Here is a 19,243-nt window from a genome sequence, read left to right on the forward strand (position 1 = left end):
AACAAGGACACAGATTATCTTGGTTTACCAAACAGTTGTAATTGGGAGACTGCAGACACTAAAAAGGGGGAGCGATAAATCGTTATGGCGGGCATTTTCGCAAATAACACGGGTAACGATAGATCGTTACCTTGAGCCAAAAAGGGTTAAGACCGCGTTATACCTCTCCAGGCAGCGGCAGCAACTTTCCAACATTAAGAAAGCCTCCATTCATCCGTCATAAGATTACACAAGTTGTTATTGTTCGAACGTTTAACGCTTTATAATGTCAGGAGTAACGAGACAGAAGTGAAATTGGGTCCGACACGACACCCCGTAACGTCCGAGCCGTCCGAAACGATAAAACGCCGCTCGCTGGTCCGTGCTTCCAGGCCGCTTATCCGCTCTTGCGGGCATAATTAATATCATTATTGTGATGTCAACGGGAGGAAACAGTACGAGCACGTCGAGCGTGCGTTACACGAGTTGTATATATGCGGACTAGACAGGCTACCGCGCGGGATATGCTAAATACGATCAAACAATGTTGTTTTATGCTAAGTGACCCCTGTCACGCCGAGAAAGACAATGCCGCTTGTCTGTTCTCCGCGAAATGCATCAGGATGTCTGCCCTGAAGGAACCCTTTGCGGGGCTATCATTATCTCTGTCCCTATCCTGATTAAGATTTCGCTCGAGAAGAACACCGACGAGTTAAGGAAATAAGGGAGGAGGGTGGAAAGAGTGATACAGAAACAAATATTTGTAACACAGTTGTCGAGTTAATACCTATAAAGTCTTATAAAGTGGAACTAATTTATTCATTGAAACGGAAATTGCAAATTAAAAATTTACTATAGTCTTCACTGTATAGTACACTATTTTACAATGTTCATCATTTAAAATTAAAATATATTTTCATCGCATGTAATGTTTATCCGACTTTCCATCTTTTAAGAGAATTTTTATTACACTTCCGAGAAATATTCTAAATGGTCCAAAGTTTCCATGTAAATTCTGTTTAATGACAGCATTGATAACACGAGCAGAATTATTAATGCGCGGTATTGAACCATTAAAAAATTTCGCTCACTTCCGAAAGAAGTCAGCTTACGACTGTAATTCAATCGAGATGAATAGTTATAATCTGTATTCCAATGTAATCTTTCTATTATGGCATACCTCAGGCGGGTATTACCCGGCACAATGTTCGTTAAAATCGCTGGGAAGCTGAGGCCGGACAGTGGATGCCGTAGCAGGCACAAGAAGTCCGTCATTCTTTGTGCGTGGGATTAGCGATGCAAATTTGCACTACCGCGGAACATAATTGGCCAACATTGTGCGTTCGTTAGCCGAGTATTCTGCCACTTATCGGTGCCGCCGCGAAAGGGACAAACGTTGAATAGCAGCCTCCTAATTGAAGAAACGTCGTTTCCCGCCGCATCGCAGTTTTCACGCCGGCCGAGGAGGAATGGAGGACGCGGAACTGTCGGAAACGGACGGGACTTTTTTTCTTCCCCCGCGGATTTATATATGTACTGTGTGTACTTGACATTGAGAAAGGCACAGAGGAGTCGCTAATTGTAGAAAACGATTGTGGAAACAGACTGCATGGCATACACAAAGTGAAACTATGAGTAAGGTAAAGCTTGATTGCAAGACTCTTGTGTGCCAGCTGGGCTGTGACTTGAAATTTTGTACCTTGATGGTAACTGCTAATAGCGTTACTTGAATTCTTATTTTAATGTTGTATTGATTATGCTGAGAGATTAGATACTATGATACTAACATAGACTACGGTAAACAACAAATGTCAAGTGAAAATTTCATTACTGTCACTTTCACGTTTATGTTACTATATTATTTACCTATGACGTGTTCTACTTAACAGTATTGAACTTTTCAAATTAAATTAGCGACAAATATAATTTATTGTTTTAACTTTCACATCCACTATATTCTGATTAACAGAATTATTCACTTAACAAAAGTATTTTGATTATTCAGAGAAATTAAGGATTTTTTAAATCGAGGTCTCGCTTAAGAATTTTCCGTTTTTACTTCGGTAGAAATGATATGAATTATAAGGACAAAAAATGGATATCGCAGAACAGTTATTACTTGAATAATGAATTTTACTTACTTTTTGGAAACAAATGAAGGGTAGTGTCGTGAATATGATTAGCTGTTCGCGAAATGCACGTGTCACGCGTGATATCCCCAACCGCATTACGAAGACACGCGCGTGCTGTGCACCTCTCCGTTAACATGCTCGCGTGCAAGAACACGACACCCGATATGCCTCGCTTAATTCCGTTGAAGATTCGCCGCATAATCGTGTTATCGCGGTGCGTGCGCGAGGGAACAGCAATTAGAAAAATCTGCAATTTGTCAGCTGATAATTAGTGGCCGCAGGCGTAGCTGGTCAGCCGTGTATAACTAATCGATAGACTGTCGCCAGATAATTAAGAACTGTACCAATGGCGACTGGTTGACCAGATGCTGAGCTTGCGAAAGGTACGTGTTTACTTCTTTAACCGTCGTGCACTATTTGAGCCAGTCTGACCTAAAAATCAATCTTACAGACACTAATGTATGTATAAAATAATTCAATAATACTAATATATTTACACCGCAATCAAATTACAGATAAGTTAGTTTCATAAGTTTCTCTTAACTGGATGCAAATTTTGATCCAATTTAACATACGGAATAGTAGTAGAAATAGTGCACTGGTTTTTGACATCGACAAAAGAAAAACTAAAATAACACACGAGATCTATAACAAAATAAAGTGGCATCCAAAAGAATTAATTTATAGAAAGAAAAGATTTAAACGCAGATTACACCTACTGCGAAATCAATGTGCTGTGCTAATTAACAAAGACTAATCAATAGAACACTGTACATATATCACAGTCTCAGCTAAAATTATGAACCTCTCGAAACGAGATACGGAGGAACTCCAACTAGACTCTATCATTCAGGTTTAACTAATCGCAAACGTTTTGTAGGATGAGAAAAAGGCTGCCGATTAGAACCATTCGCATGAATTATTCACGGGCTCGGTGTCACTTAATCGCTTGTTGGCTTACCGGCGAGGGCAATAAATCGTTTCGTCAAGCACCGGGGAGAAACGCAAAAGTTCTAATGCCCGGAACGAACAGCTGAGGATGCGGAGAGCATCACGGTTCGGACTGTACACATTGATATCCCATTGATAACAGGGTTTACCCAGATGTGGCAGCGGAGCGCGGTATCGCGGGCCGCGTTTCTATGCTCCGAGCTTGCTTCGCGGATGTATTGCAGCGGGCAGCACCTGCAAAAATAAATATCGCTCTGATAAATGGATTATCAGGCGACTTCCTGCCTGCGCGGGCGAAATTTGTCGCCGGTGAAAGTGCGATGACAGCGGCGAACGGAAAAATGCTTTTATCTAGCTGAAAATAGCGGTTGCATAGGAAGCTATGTAGATACCGGCCGCCTTCATTCCGCGCTAGAACACGGGACCCCGCGATTTTCTTCCCTTTTCGGTGGTTAATCGAGAAAGTGATTGATGTGCCGTTTAAATTATTGACAACTTGTGATTAAGACGGTTAATTGACTGGAAAATAAATCGTCCGAAAACTTGACGGACCAGGAAGGCAGCGTTGACTGATGGAAATTCCGTTATTGCCACATATTACGACGCGGTCGTTTGCAGTGTAGAAAAGAGTGATCCATTTATTTAGGATTGAGACGCTCGAAGTTAAAAGTTGTTAAACGTTTCCTTCTAATTCGACGTTGATGATAATACAGTTGAAGTTCGAGCAAAGAAATTACAGTTCAACGGATTGCCGAGGAGAAAGTGACTCGCGCGCAAGGCAGTGGAGGGTGGACGTCGAATTACAGATGATTTATCTGAAAATGTTTCCTATCGTATGGCATTTACTTCGACTTCTTTTTCCTCATTTACATTTAAGCTGACCATGGCTGCATTGAATAACCATTCCTTGCGGACTGGTATCCTTCCGACTTAAACAGTTACCAATGAATAATGAAGAATTAATAGCAACAATCTTATAAATCATCTTTTGTACAAGCTTCACCTTAAACGCCCTAATACATCAATCTCTATGAAGAAGAAAGTAAAAAGATATGAAATGAAATCTTTGAAAATCTCTTGATCTAACCTACGTTTGACTAACAATTAACGAAATCTGTCCAATCTTCTCAGAGTGCCAAATGAAAACACTTCATTTTGTATTCTCAACTTATTTTTCATTGAAAATCTTACCCTTCCTAATTAGAGTATCACTTTACACCCTGTAAAATCCCATGACTACACTGTACGCCCAGCTTTCTCATTCAGAGTGAATACCATGGCTCGCAACGGAAAAATGATTGTATCTCTCTATTTCAGCTTATACGGTCGCAGATCGCGGCGAGAAATCTGTAAATCCTAATAAAAGCAGGAAGCGATAAAAGTAAATGGGTCCGGCAACGATCGCATTACGAACAGTTTAAAGAGCGTGCAACGGATCCGGACTGTACGCCGCAGGAATGACGCAAAGAGCCGGATAACATTGTACGAAATGCATAAACCGCGCCCGCCGGCGTAAATATCGCGGCGCGTAAACATTCTAGCACGCGATCCTCCCGGCGCTCGCTTCCGGTAATTTATGAAGAAATCAACGGTGTTTCGTCGATGACTGTTCACCGTGGAATAAACAACGCAGCCCCGGAAATCGTCCGCTGGTACGTCCATCGGTAACTAAATAATTACCGTATAAAATAATTCTCGGAGTAAGAAGGAAGCAATAAAGGTAACCAATCCTAACGATCGTCGGTGTCCGAACGGATGGCTACCACGACGCCAAACACTGCAACGTGTTGCCGTAACGGATAGAAATATACCACGCACCATAAATTATCGATCGACTATACACGTTTGCGGACTGTTAATGCGCGCATCTACTATGTACCAACGCCATTTCACGGTGTCACTGTTTGGCAATTGAGCTGCGAGTTTCTTGCATTTCAGGTCTAATTTTATTTGACTTGTAATTTTCTTGTAAAAGAGTTACATAAATGGGAATTCGTTTAATGCTTTTGTTATCTGTTTGAAATTACACGAAATAATTGAAGTATTACTGGTTATTTTTATTTATAATTTTCTTGAATGTGATATCTTTATTAACTAAAAATTACAATTTCGAGCGAGACGTAGGGTCGGAAAGGGTTAAATGTTTTTCTCCTTCATTATTGCTACGGGTTGTATGGACGTTGTTTTCATTTTTATTCATTATTTAGAGGGTGTGGCTATGATCTGAAGGTCATGTAAAAGTGTACTATTATACATGGCTTCTTAGTGACTTTATGATATTATGTTATCATGTAAGAGCACAATGGCGATCTTAAAAATTCTTAGAAACATTTTCTCTTTATATTGAAATGACGTCAAGTTTAATGGGCGAAAAGGTAGATACCATAATATGTGCGCTGATTAGTAACTCACTGGGAAAATCCACGCTAAAACTGTCAGGATTTTACAGAGAATTTGGTGAATCATATTGTTTGATGTCTGTGTGAACATTGATATTTATCGAAGAGCTCCGAACAGCAGAATTTCTCATGACATAGAATCTTTATCGCCACTCGTTTTCAAGTGTCCAATGTCTACAATGTACTTTCATAAACTTTCTTTTTGTCAAGATTATAAATCACACCCAACAATTTAAGTACTTCAACTTCACTTCTACATTCATTTCGAATTACTCTTCCTCAGATTTTCAATCTAAAGACAATATTCCAATATCAGGAAAATTAAACAATTCAGTTAAGATACACTTCAGTTAATTCCTTACGCTGTACGTACTACTTTATTAGCCTAGAAAAATAATAAAAACTGAAAGAAAAACCATCGACACACGTTACCATTAATAACAGAAAATATCATACGCGGCATTTCCTATTTCAATAATTACAACTGAACTTTCTACAGTTACAATTCCGTTTCATATATCGTTTGTATAACTACTCACGGTATCGGCGCTCATTATCGCTATCAAAACATTAACTGGCCCGTTTCAGTAATCGTTTATTATACCATAAGATAATCGTTGATTCACTGAGCAGCAACCGTGGCCGCTGTCAATGAATCTCCTGGTATCTTAACTACGCTCGGTTATACGGTGGCTTCGATCGGGATCTGATACGGGGATACGCGAAATCTCGCAAAAAGCGAAACCGTTCCGAGATCATCTCGAAATCTTCTCGGCGATGCTTTACGATCGATCCCCTATTACCCGGAGTTTATTACGTCTGGCCCTCTACGGTACAGCGCGGCCGATGGCTCTGCAATTACGCGAGATAGTCCGCGCGCTAATTAATTAGGATATAAAATAGTCTTTAACGGAGCGAGGAAGCAGTAAAGATAACCGTCTCCGACGATAAATATCGTGTCGATACCTCGGATACAAACTAACGAGACGAGGTTGCATCAACTGCATCGCGGTACCGTTCACCGTAACAGGAGAGCCGACCGATCGGCAAAAACGTCACCGAGACTCCGGATGTTCCGCGTTTCATTCACTCCAACGACCAATTCTAGAGCTCCACGAAAATAATTCTCGCTTGGAAGATCGCTGTTTTACCGGGGCGTACAATTCTTGCACAATCGTGCTCATACCGTCATCGCCTTCGATTGTCCTTTGAGCTCTGGTACTCTTACGGTAACTGTTCCTTCCAGAGAATGAAGCGTTTGCTAATTTAAATCGTTTACAGTAGAGTTTCTATTCATTGTGACTGTTTGTGGTATGCAATAAAGCTTTACGTATTTTATTTCAAGCTAATTATTATAAGGTAATAATTTTTTTACCATAGTTTAATAACATGTGCAGTACATTTATTAAAAATATTTTGTTTCGTAGAATTTCTGTTATTTTATTTCTGCAATGTTTTTATAATAAACTTTAATAAACAATTGACAAGGCAGGGTAAACATAAATGTTGTATAGTAGATACTTTTTCTATTTTTTTTTTTGCCCACATTGTATTATTTATTATATCAAAATACCCATGAGGAATCAAACAAATGTAGAAGTATCAAGAAAATCATCTTAAGTATTTTTTTGTTCGAAGACTTAAGATGAGTCGGTTATACTGGAAACATAAAGTCGCAGCGGTTTCCTGATTTTCAGTGCATTAAACATTCAACGAGTCTCGCGGCGTCATTCCCCGGTGTGCCCAATGATCCAGCGTGAATCGAGACGTAATCGTGAGCATTACACCACCTTGCTTCAATTGAATAGGTGACGTTCACTTGCTACCGAGGAAGTCACGAAGCAATTCTAATTAAACCCGCCAGTTCTTATTGCCTGTACGTTTCATTCAAGTATAATTTTATTCCTTAATTAATTAACGCACGCTCGAGCAAGCATCGTGGCAATCCGGAAAATCGCGAGGACACTGACACAGGCCCCGATATCAAGTTCGAATTGATTGCCTGACAAGGCGAGGATGAAACGAGTTCATAAAGAACCAATGAAACGTGTACGGAAGCGTTTAATGCGCCGCATGCTTCAGATCTATAAAGTTGCACCGTTCGATAGAAAATGATGCGGTTGATCAAAGATGTCTGGAGGTATTTAGTTCTTGTTCGAAAACGAGAAGGTACAAGGTGTTCATTGAAACTTTCTTTTCTTTCAATATGTTCATCTTGATTGCAAAAATATACAGCAGTCACATTCTTCGGATACTCAATTAAAATTGACGAGAAGAATTTCACATGAATCTTCATCTTATCACGTATCTTAACTATTTTTTTATTTCATTATTATAAATATTATGATGAAACTATAAACTTAGTGAATTATGTTAATGATTACGTTAAAAGAAAATAGAATAAGTTCTTTTTTCACCAAAACTTTCACATAATTCTTAATTCTTATGAACTGAGCTACGAAAATATATATTTGTAATATACAAACATTTGTAGTTTAATATTTAAACAATCATATTCAATTCCTACATTCGCCAAGTCGTGAAATAATACATATTCTTACAGCTCTCAATCTTATTGGCGACTCTTTTGCCCTAATGTATTCACTTCGTAATGTCCGCCTTCGTCGTTAATGGACTTCAAATGTCCGCCTTTCGTCTGCCCATCTCTTCGATTTCTACTTCCTGCAATGGTTAATTAGCTGATTATTAACTATTCAAGTGCGGTATCGGATTCTGTCGGTCGCCCACGCCGGCGAATCTCCCTGATTTGTAGGTTAAACAAAGTCCAGTTGACCGATGCACAGAGAGTTGAACACGCGGCTGCATTGTGAGGCCTACGTGCACTTTGCAGTCGGATCGCGTGTGGGCGAGAAATTGCGGTAAATTGCCACGAAAATCAGGAAATCGTATGTTAAACCGTGGTCCGCGTTGTCCTTATTTGCCGGATAGCCGGCAAGCGCTTTGTGCCTGACTGACAACCGTGGATCCACGGGAATTAGGTCGTTTCTAGATTAATTCCATCGCTGTTGTAAAAATCGCCGCCGTGAACAAACGATTAACTGACGGGCCAGAAACCAGATGATTAATTTCTGGGAAGAAACAGTAGGTTTTTAATGGACTGCAAGAAGAAATAACATTATCAGATGAGTTTACAAGTAGGATAGTATTTTCTCTGAAAATTGAATAAAATGAAGTCGGTGTGAGATATCGATGAGATCACATTCGAATTTTAATATAAACTCGGATAGATTCGTAATGTAGATCATATTCATAACACAAATCATTAAGTGAATGTGTTAGTCTTTTACTAATTTTTATTATCCTGAAATAATTCTTTTATTTATTACATAATATTGAATTTCTAACTGTTAGTGTTAATACAAAGGTAATAGCATATTGACAGTTGTAAAAATAATAAAATTGATATGAAAGTAACAGTAAAATTCTGAAGATAAATGGTTACCTCACGTTGATTGAAATTGCTGGAACAGTAATTCACCTGGCAACTGGAATAGCGGAATTTAAACAGGTACGTATCAAAGGAAAAAGTAGAATTTTATCAGAACACTGAATCAGAATTTGACTTAGACTTTGCTTAAATTGTGTTTATATGCAAGAAATAATTGATTTTTGAAACGAAATGATATCAGAAATATAAATCAGAAATTTCAGAAAGGACCTGTAGGAAATTAAGGTAATCATATCTTCCGCCGACAAAAAATTTCTGTGGGAAAGGTAAATGCTCACAACTGTTCGTATATTCGGAGACTTTCTATAGCAGCATGTTACGAACGATAAAAAAATAATTGAGGGTTATTGCGTGGTCCGGTTAACCCAGAAATCAGATAAATTCGCGGATATGGACAATGAACATGCTCGACACGAATCAGTGCTTTGCTAATGAATCGTGCAAGAATGTCCGACAACTCGGTGCACCGAGTCGGTGGAGCTGCAAGACGCAGTGAACCAGCTTTCAATGATTTCTCTGGGGAAATCAAATATCAAAAGTCTTCATGTCGAAATGTGCTATTGTTACCATTCCATTACTGACAGCAACGTGTTCTACACGAGGAAAACTGTAAGTCCGAAGGTAATCTCTTATCGCTTATTGTTAGTTAGTTAAGAACTGTTACTTTTCTACTTTCAAAGACTATGAACTCTATTTTTATTCGTAACCTTTATTATATGTTAGATATTAATAAAATTTTATTATTTAAAATTTGTTTCAGTACAAAAATTATTTTCCTGGAAATATTTTATGAAAACATTTTCCTGAGAACGGAAAAAATTATTAATACTGAATTTAAAATGCACAATATTCCGAATTCGTATTATTTAAATGAATGTGTAATATGTATTTTAGAAAATGGAAATTTCATGTATTTACTACAGATTCATGAATACATTACTACAAAGAATTTTATCAATATTAATGGAAAGTATAATATACTTTGCGAAGTGTCATAAATGTCAGCAACATAATAATCTCGCCATCCAGAATTTTAAAGGATTACTTTTAATGTATTTATGTTTACAGTGTAGTTAGTACCCTTATCCGCAAACAGTCCTCCAACGCCGCTAAAATTCTCCACCAGCATTATGTCACTGGAATGCCAGAATGAGTTGCGATTACGGTCATCGTGACGGCGCGCAAACATTCCCAGAAGCGCCAGTGGGCAATCGCTCGGGCAATGAAACCGAACCCTTTGACCCGTTTCTAGCCTCAATTCGCATTCCGGAATCGTAGAATAAGCGGCACAGACAGTCTCATTAAACGCTTCTTAACGCGAATGAACCTTCGAATAGCGCGGACGGTGAAAGTGCGTGCATGTAGCGTGTTCTTTCCATGTCCAATATGAAAATACGATCGAACCTGGCCGACAATAATTACAACGCGGCGCATACGTGAAATTTTTCTTCCAATTCCAACACCCACGCTTGGGAAACCACTAGACTTGTTGCAACACGAACATATTTCAAAATAAATAACATAATTTTTATATTGCTATAAGAGTAATCTTAATTTTATAATAGATAGAATATTACCAAAATAGATATGGTTTGTTTAACAAATCGTTGAACATAACTTTGTATAGACTGCAAATTTTATGCATTTATGATAATATAAAGGGAGTATAAAGAGTAGAGTAATGTTCATGAAAATTTACGGATGTTAATAGTTTATTTTCAACTTATTAGACTTCTTAAAAGAAAAAATTAATGTATACTTGATTATTGTGTTCTTAAATTACTTCAGACAATGTAAGTTTCGAATTGAATTAGTTCTATTTCAGGTATATTTAGAAAAGGAAACAGAAATATCATTTTAAAGCTCTCATTGTCGAAGTTCTCAGATGTAATACCATACCGCCATGATGAATTTAATTGGAACGTTCGATGTGTCGATCTTAAGTGACAAAGAAATTCCAAATAATTCCAGGGGCCATTTCTTTGCTGCGATCGAAAATAGGACACATGTATCTGTCAGTGTCGTTGCCTGTTGCCATCTGTTTGCCCGCATTCCGGTCGAATTTCATTGGACGCGCAAAAGAATTGCGACGTCGTCTCATGATTTCAATGAACATCAACAGTCCAGTCTTTCATCTACGCTGTGTTACATGATTCTGCGCTAATAATTCACTGTCACCGATAGTTATCGTGGTGACCGGTGTGCACGTTGTGTAGATTCGTGCTAATACTTGTAGATTTATCACGGTTAACGCGTAACGATGCTGAACGGCAAAAAAATGATAACTTTCCAGTTGATTCTATCGTGCGTACTTCGATAATTGAATTTCAGAAATAAATAGACGGTAATTCTATAATGAACAAAAACCGTCAGTTCGGAGAAGCAATATTATAAGACAGTGCACTAAAGAATCATTCGGAGAAACCATACTATTATTAATTATTAAATAAATAAATACTTAATATTAGTTACTAATAATTTGAAGCACAATAAAAATCACGACTGTAATATTACCTCTCCCTAATTCCAAGATCTGCACTTTTTCTTATATCAGTGGAACACCTTTATCAATTGAAACGTTTCGAGCAAAATTCATTAACATTTCTCAATTCCAACCTGATCGAAACATTCAATCACCAGAAATGGTAAAACCGCCTTTGAATCTAACCATTGCAGACAAGAATCGAGTTCCGGCAGCAATGACCGTTCTATTATTTGCGAAATCTTAGCTCGGTCATGACGAGATAAAATTGAACCGTCCGCTCGGTTATTAACACCTTGCCTGATTTTATTGCCGAGAAGTATTCCTGGCAATTATGTCGTTACACGTTTTCAGATAGCGATCGGACAATCGATCTTGCACCCGAGATTGCCATAGGAACGACGTTATCTGGGATTTCCATTATTTCAATCGTGCCCGGAGTTCCGTTAAATGGCCGGCAACGCGCGATTTTGCGTGCGCCTGTCTTTCCGCCCTTTCACGGTTCAGCCAGTGTCAAATTCTCCGCGATCATATTTGTCGGCCGAACAAATCGTTCGATTATCGCGTCGCTGTTTGTTCAATTAAATAATCGCAGAATACACGTCCAATAACCTTTTTAACGCGTTGACCGGTGAATCGACGCTCATTGAAATTCTATAACATTTGAAACAATTTTCTTAACTCTACGGTCTTTAGTCTATTTGCAAACTTGAAATGTAATTGAAAAAATGGAATCGAACAGTCTGATAACAATTTTCTTGTACTATTCTCAAATTTGAAAGAATCCTTGACAAAATGAGAACGTGGCTATGTTAAAAAATTACGAAAAGAAGAAGATTTAACTTCTTGTGTTATAATACCGTATCAAACAGGTGCTGAGAATCTAACACTGAATTGGACAGACCTAAATGTTATCTTACTTTTTTTAAAATATAAATTAAATAATACTTTTCTATCATCTATCGTTAATCTTTACAGCAAACGTGAGTGTAGATCTAGTGTCAATTTTTTTCCTTTTCTAATAAATTAATTTTCTAATAAACTTTACTAACGATCAAGTAATTTCATTGGGCACAGTTGCGAAAGAAATCATAGGACAACGGGTTAATGAAACGAAACCCGAAGAGTCAAGATTTTTCATAGTGATTTCTCTTAATCTTCTTGCACGTAGTAAGTCCAACAAAATTCTGTTCGTTAGATACATCCCTGAGACAATTAATTTTCAAATTTATATAAAAAATATTGACACCTGAAGTATAAATAGTGCTACGATAAAGAACGTCGGAACGATTAACGGCGCAAGTGAGTGGCTGATCACGCGAAATGCAAGTAATTCGAATTTTTACGATTTCCTTTTCATTACAAGGAAAGCTAATGGTCAAATATTACGTAGCAACGGTACCTGTGTCCAGTAACAACGAGAAAAAAATGCGTCTGATGAACTTACGGGCATTGGAATCGATCGGGAAATAGACTGCGGCTTCGATAACGAAATAATCGATTCGTCGAGTTTATTAAATTTACGAAGCAGCCGGTTTAATGACAACGTGCACCACCTAATTTCTTCGACTTCTGCCTAACGATCTCCGATAATTACGTTGTAATAATGATTAACGACTGGCTTTAGGTCCCCGTGTACCTCATTAATTCTCGATCACGCACGGAAGTTCGGAGCTCACTGGTCATTACTAGTAGACATAGTAGCGAATGTTGCTAACGCGGATTCCGTCGAAGTGATTAATGCCCGTGGCTAGAAGCCAGATATATTTTTGCACCGATACCGTGATTACCTTTAAACGGAATCTCGTTTCGTTGTAAAACTTCGGGACGGTCAGGAGAAATTGTTCTGTTCTTTTTCTTCAATTATATTTGCAACCTTGTCCCCACCCCTTTTCAACCCAGTTTGATATAATCATTATCGACGCTCCTCTTGTTGGCCGTAAATGAATTGTCATTAATCTTGCGCGATAATTACTGGATGTTACAGAAATGAATTTAATAAGAATTTTATCTGATTCAGAATTATGTGGTCCGCGTTCAATATTATTGGTTGAGATGTTACGTGAGTTAGTAACGTTATGTAGAATGCACCGCAGGTAATATTTCCATTAATTATACATTTCATTGGTATATCCGATTATTATAGATAATCAATATATGAATTTAAATCCATTCTTAGCGACAATGGTACTGTTAGTATTGTTACGTTTATATCTCTTGATTATCTTTTGAAACCATATATTTTCATTGAATTGTGTTAGGTATTGTCTTGGCAGCTACGGGGAAAAATGCAGTTCAAGATGCAGTATTGGAATTCCTAATTTCAGATATTGAAGTTTCAATTCGAAAATTATGAACTTGAAATATGAAACTCAGAACTGATATTCCATGTATTAATTGTCAGCAGTTAATTGTATTCCCGTGTCTAATATTCACAGATTTGATTAAGTCTTCGACAAATTTTTGTAAACGTAATGTTTAAAAATAATTATTGTATAAAAATATATTACTAATGAACATGATCTTTATAATTTGTATAGGGAGCCTGAGGTTTAAGTCCATGCGAAGTTTGGAATTTCTATATTCTTTACACAAATATAGACAGTATTAAAATGTATATATTTTAGACTACTAAATTTTCAGAGCACGAACGTCAATTATAATTTCTTCTACGTTAATGAGAAATTCCAAGGGAATTTATCTGCCAACTCAAGTTTAGAGCTAGTCTATAAAATCAAGTATTTTCCAAAAAAATCTACAGCAAGCTAATGAAGATTCTGCATATTCACACAATAAAATCGTCTAGAACAAGAGGCTGTATGTGATGGAGTGCACATCGACGAAAGGGGTCAGGAGTCCAAGCCAAGAGTTTAATATGGACAGCGGAAATTTATCCAAGTTCGTAATTTTACAGCGGTTTTATAGAAGCATAAATTGTTCTCGAATTTATTTCTCCTACTGAACGTCGTTACTGATTCCGTGAGAATGGGAGGACAATAAAGACTTTCCCAAATGTTTATTAACTTCTCCGCGATGTTATATCTCGCTTATTCGCGTACACTGAAATTGATGAAACTCGTGAAATTCTGATGAAACTGAAATTCATAAAACACTCGCTACATCCGGCATTCGTTATTTATCATGAGCGAATGATTTAGTTCCGCTGAAGCCTCTACCACATGAACCTCCTATCTTATAATACCAGCTCAGCACACGCAGCGAACATTTTAAATTGAATTTAATAAATAATAGACTTTCTCAGTTTACGGTAATAGCAAAGAAACTCTACACTTTCGAAGTGCTTTCATTACCTACATCTAGTCACGAAGTAAATCACCAAGCAGGGGGTTAATAGAATAATAACATTACTTTGTCTTCCTATATTATTGCTATACTGCGAGTTTGTATAAATTTATGGACAACTTAACATTGCAAATGAATGCATACGATAAAATGTACAAAATTATCCAAAGCTTCTTATAATATTTCTTAGGAAAAACCATTTTGTACTTTTGTCATTTCATAATTACTCAAATATATGTTTAGATCCACAGTCCAATTACTAAATGGCCATTACCCAATTAAAATAGCCCGCGGTGATTCATCAGTGGGATACGTCGGCCAATAAAACCATTACTCAATAAAGCCTACGCCGACGTGAACGTGTGAAAACCAGCAGCAGCATAATTTAAATCGCTGCACTTTCAGGTGAACTTCGTTCTCGCTCGCTCGGGAAGTGAACTGCCTCATTAGTTCGCGCAAGGAAGTGTCATGGGCGAGGGTTTCCCATTGGTAGGAGTCGGTGACGCGATCTATTAAACGCGTATCTCCCTAATCGGAGTAAATTCTGGCGCGGTTCTGGCGGCGGTGCTCGGTCCTTATCGATGGAAAATCGATTTCAGGCCCGAAGCCCGGACGCAAATGAGGCCAGCGCCGGGTAACAAACTGCAGTCCCTTATTTATTCCACGAAACCTTCGTAAATTCCTGGGGGGAACGATTTCGCGATCGTCGCCGACGCTCTCCCGCACGACGAAATGATTTCGCGTTCTGGTAACCGGCTCACGCTCTCGCCCATTAATCTAATCGATAAAATCACCGGTAATCGATAGCGGCCTGTAACGTGCGCGGTCACGCTGCAATCGTGCAGCTCCCACATGTGCATACGTTTGTTAAACCAGCGCGGAACTGTATCACACGTGATACGGACAATGGGTCTAGGGATATGTTTGGACACGCCATTGATCCTTACACATCTCCGACGGAATTCAGTTGTCTCGTGGTATCGAGGAAGCGGAATAGGCTTCAGGAACATTTTTGTGACACTTTATTGACCCAGCCGCGAGTAATTTTAGAAACGCAGACGAAAGTTTGTACTGATTTGTTAGAAAAAAATTATAATAGAATACGAAAACACGTGATAAATGTAATCGAAGGTTTTTGAATTGATACAATTTAAAATATGGACATGCAGGTAAAGCAAGGCTAGAATTTTTAAAAAATTCTGCGTTGCCCACGGTTAGGGAGTTAAATCTGCTTCATTTGGTTCAGGATGATTTATAGCAGTTTTGATAAGATATTTTAATTAAAGTGGTATGCATTGAAATTTAGCCTTAATAATGAGAGTATTAAGAATGTGAGATAAAATGCATAATATTAGTAATAATATAAGTTAATGCGTTATAACTGAGAGTTAGTATAATTTATAACATTTGGTGTAGACCATTTGATGTACAAATCAATTACAAATCATAGAATCGTTTCAAATCTATACTATATTTTTTCCTTAATCAAAATAAAGAAGATACGACAATAATATTACAGAAGACGTACAATATTTCATTTCTATGCACATAAATACTTGTATAAACCTTCTTTTCAATTAATAGCGAAATATAGGTAACAATGATTGATTCGATAACCTCGTGAGAAGCAGGCGCTGTCGCAATTACAGATTATCCGAAGATCATGAAGAAACTATTATTTCATAATGGATATAATAATCACGTACGGTGACAGCAAGCGTCATAATTTATTGGCGTTGCTTCAATCGCGACTGGACTCGACAAACATCGCATAGGCGAATCAAAATATTCGCCGGTTTATCAAAGTGTTCGTCGTTGAGGATGGAACAGCCACTGGCGAACACGTCGTGGATGGCCAGAACGAAATGACTAAATTGACCGACTACTGTTTCGAGATTTCCTCAATCATTTCATCAGCCGTCATTATCAGTCTGTGCAGTTAACGGTTCGTGGGCCAGATCAGTCCCACGCGATCCCATCGGCTGGCCCCACTCGGGCAACGAAGGGGGCAAAATTACCACGATGTGACGTAATTCTCGATATGGCTCGCCCACTTGCTGATTTCAACGTCCCTCGAACGTTTTGTTACTACATCGAAGGAAATGAGTCGTGATTTTTCCACGTCAGCCGCGTTTCTTGTGATCACAACGTATCACGATGCCAGGTATTCTTCGTTTGATTTACGATTCTCATTAGAGCGGAGTACTATTTCTATTTTCATTGGAATCATGATTTCTTACTTCTGTTTCTCGTTACACGGAAATCCAAGGTTACCTGAACGTAGCAATTAGCGGTTTATGATGTATATGCAAATGGTACCTATACATTAATATTTATTAGAATCGAAATGTGTTATGGATCAGGTTACGATACGGCTGAATTATGAATGATGGTTTCAGTTGGATGCAATAATAAATTACAATTTGCGAAAGGCAACAGTTAACGCACTGTAAAGTAGTATCTGGTATTCAAGGAATTATTAGCATTACATTGTACTACTTCTCGCGTTACTATCTCTGGTGGTGACTAGAGGCGTCTGATCATTATCGGCGATATTTAATCATATTTTCCAATCTACTTTGCGGCCATTCGTAAACTTCGTTCTCTTCGTCGTCCTTGATTATAGAATCTTAATATTCAAAGTTCTTGGAGAAGTTTAATAATATTTCATATTATTCTGTAATGCACTGAGTCATGCTTCAATATAAAGTTTGTGCATTTGCACAAAGATTTGTTTATCTTTTTTCCCAAATAAACACGTTGAGTTTCAGTTAACCACAGTATCGTGACTCGGCGTAATGCCCGCAATTATCAAACAGAAAAATGCATGTAATAGACGTGAAAATTGATGACACGGTGCAAATGCGAGAAATAACACAACAAAGTGAACGTCTCAATTTCTGCGAAATGCTCCTGGAGGCAAACGAATTTTTCCATCTACTCTGCTATCACGAAATGCATTTACCGTAAGTATCCGTTATTCTGTACTGTATAGAGGCCAATTTTAGGGGAACAGCGAAAAAATTAGTAGTATTATCGGTAAAAGATTAGAAGCTTCGAGAATTAGATAGCCATAATTATAAGAGCCGGTGATTTCAAGCATGAAATTCGAATCCAACAAAATTAAGGAATAAGTATGAGAAAAAAGGGAGTGCTTGCGCGAAGGGAAAGGTATTAGAAGTGTTCCATAAGCAAAAGTGATTCAATCTTTGCGTAAAAGCCTTGATATCACTTATTGAATCATTCTGATTTCATTCGCGTGAATAGATTCATTGTACGTACCATTCGTGCTCCAAGAATTTATGCTGTATAATCTTCTTGAGTCATAAATGAATATCTGGAAAGAGACCATTCATGTTTTTTTTTTTTTTTTAAATGTGTGATCCATCCCAGACTAATAAATAAGAAGTATTCATTTATAACACTGGAGAAATAAAGTAGAGTTTATTGTAAGTTCTATTACAAAAAGTTATTGAAAAAAGAATGGAAGATTGATGTCATGACTCAATCTTATATTACACACGACATGTCATTTAAAAATAATTCAACATCCACTGAAATAATACATTTATCTGCGTCGATGTTAATTAGAATATACAGTTAGTTGTGTTCTGTTTAAATATACGATCAGAAGAATATTACTGATCCAAATGGTCCTGCGAAAACGTGGTAACGATCGACGATTAAAAAACAGAATAATAACAAGGAAGAGAGCGGCGAAACGACGTCGTATCGCATACCAACAGCTAATTTGTTGCAGTTTTAATATCCGACCCGTGAGCGCATCCATCGCGGACGCGTATTTAAATCAACCGCACGGAAGGATGCCCGAGCAGCCTGGAATGTTAAACGCTCCGTACTTTCAGGAAGAAAATAACGCGACACAAACTGTTGTAATGTCCATTACATGAAAAGTATCTTAACCTTTGGCACTCAATAAAATTTTTTAATGATCGCCTCATCAACTTGGAAGAATATCTTGAGAAATGAACATTTACATATTTCTTATACCTTAATATTAATATAGGAATATTAATTGTAATTACATATTAACAGTAATTACTGGAATGGATATGAAAGTACTGGATGATGTAATGCTATTCTTGTACTACATGGAATTAAACGTAATTCGATTAAATAATAATGTTTCGTGTATCCTTTAATTACCACATATGTAATTCTACAGTTTTCCACTAAGCATATATTTTCATATAAACCCATATATTTTCACGATTATGAAAACATGCATTTAAATTTTCAACTTTATTTTTTCCTAGAAATTAACGACAACTAATTATTGTTATTAATCATATTATAATCTATTTGCCAATTTGTACGTGATAAAATCTTACTAAACATAAAGATTTTCTGTGCACTATATCTATTTGCAAAGACTGCTCTTTCATATAAAATATAAATATTGACATTTTGTTTACTACTACTTCATATTTATGCCAACGTACATATCAAACACACCTTTCCACATTTTTCTGGCTGCTTATTTCTCATGACAGGGCGATTGAAATTG

At 37.5% G+C, this 19,243-nt stretch overlaps 1 long non-coding RNA gene across 1 annotated transcript; it reads left to right on the forward strand.

Moving 5' to 3' along the window:
• The first annotated feature begins 16,675 nt into the window (after positions 1-16,675).
• LOC116429135 (uncharacterized) lies at positions 16,676-18,593 on the forward strand. The gene is made up of 3 exons (XR_004235437.2): positions 16,676-16,879; positions 17,487-17,681; positions 18,476-18,593. It is a non-coding gene; the product is annotated as an uncharacterized LOC116429135 (long non-coding RNA).
• Positions 18,594-19,243: the final 650 nt, after the last annotated feature.

Source organism: Nomia melanderi, chromosome 2 (genome assembly GCF_051020985.1).
Source record: "Nomia melanderi isolate GNS246 chromosome 2, iyNomMela1, whole genome shotgun sequence".
Lineage (NCBI taxonomy): Eukaryota > Metazoa > Arthropoda > Insecta > Hymenoptera > Halictidae > Nomia > Nomia melanderi.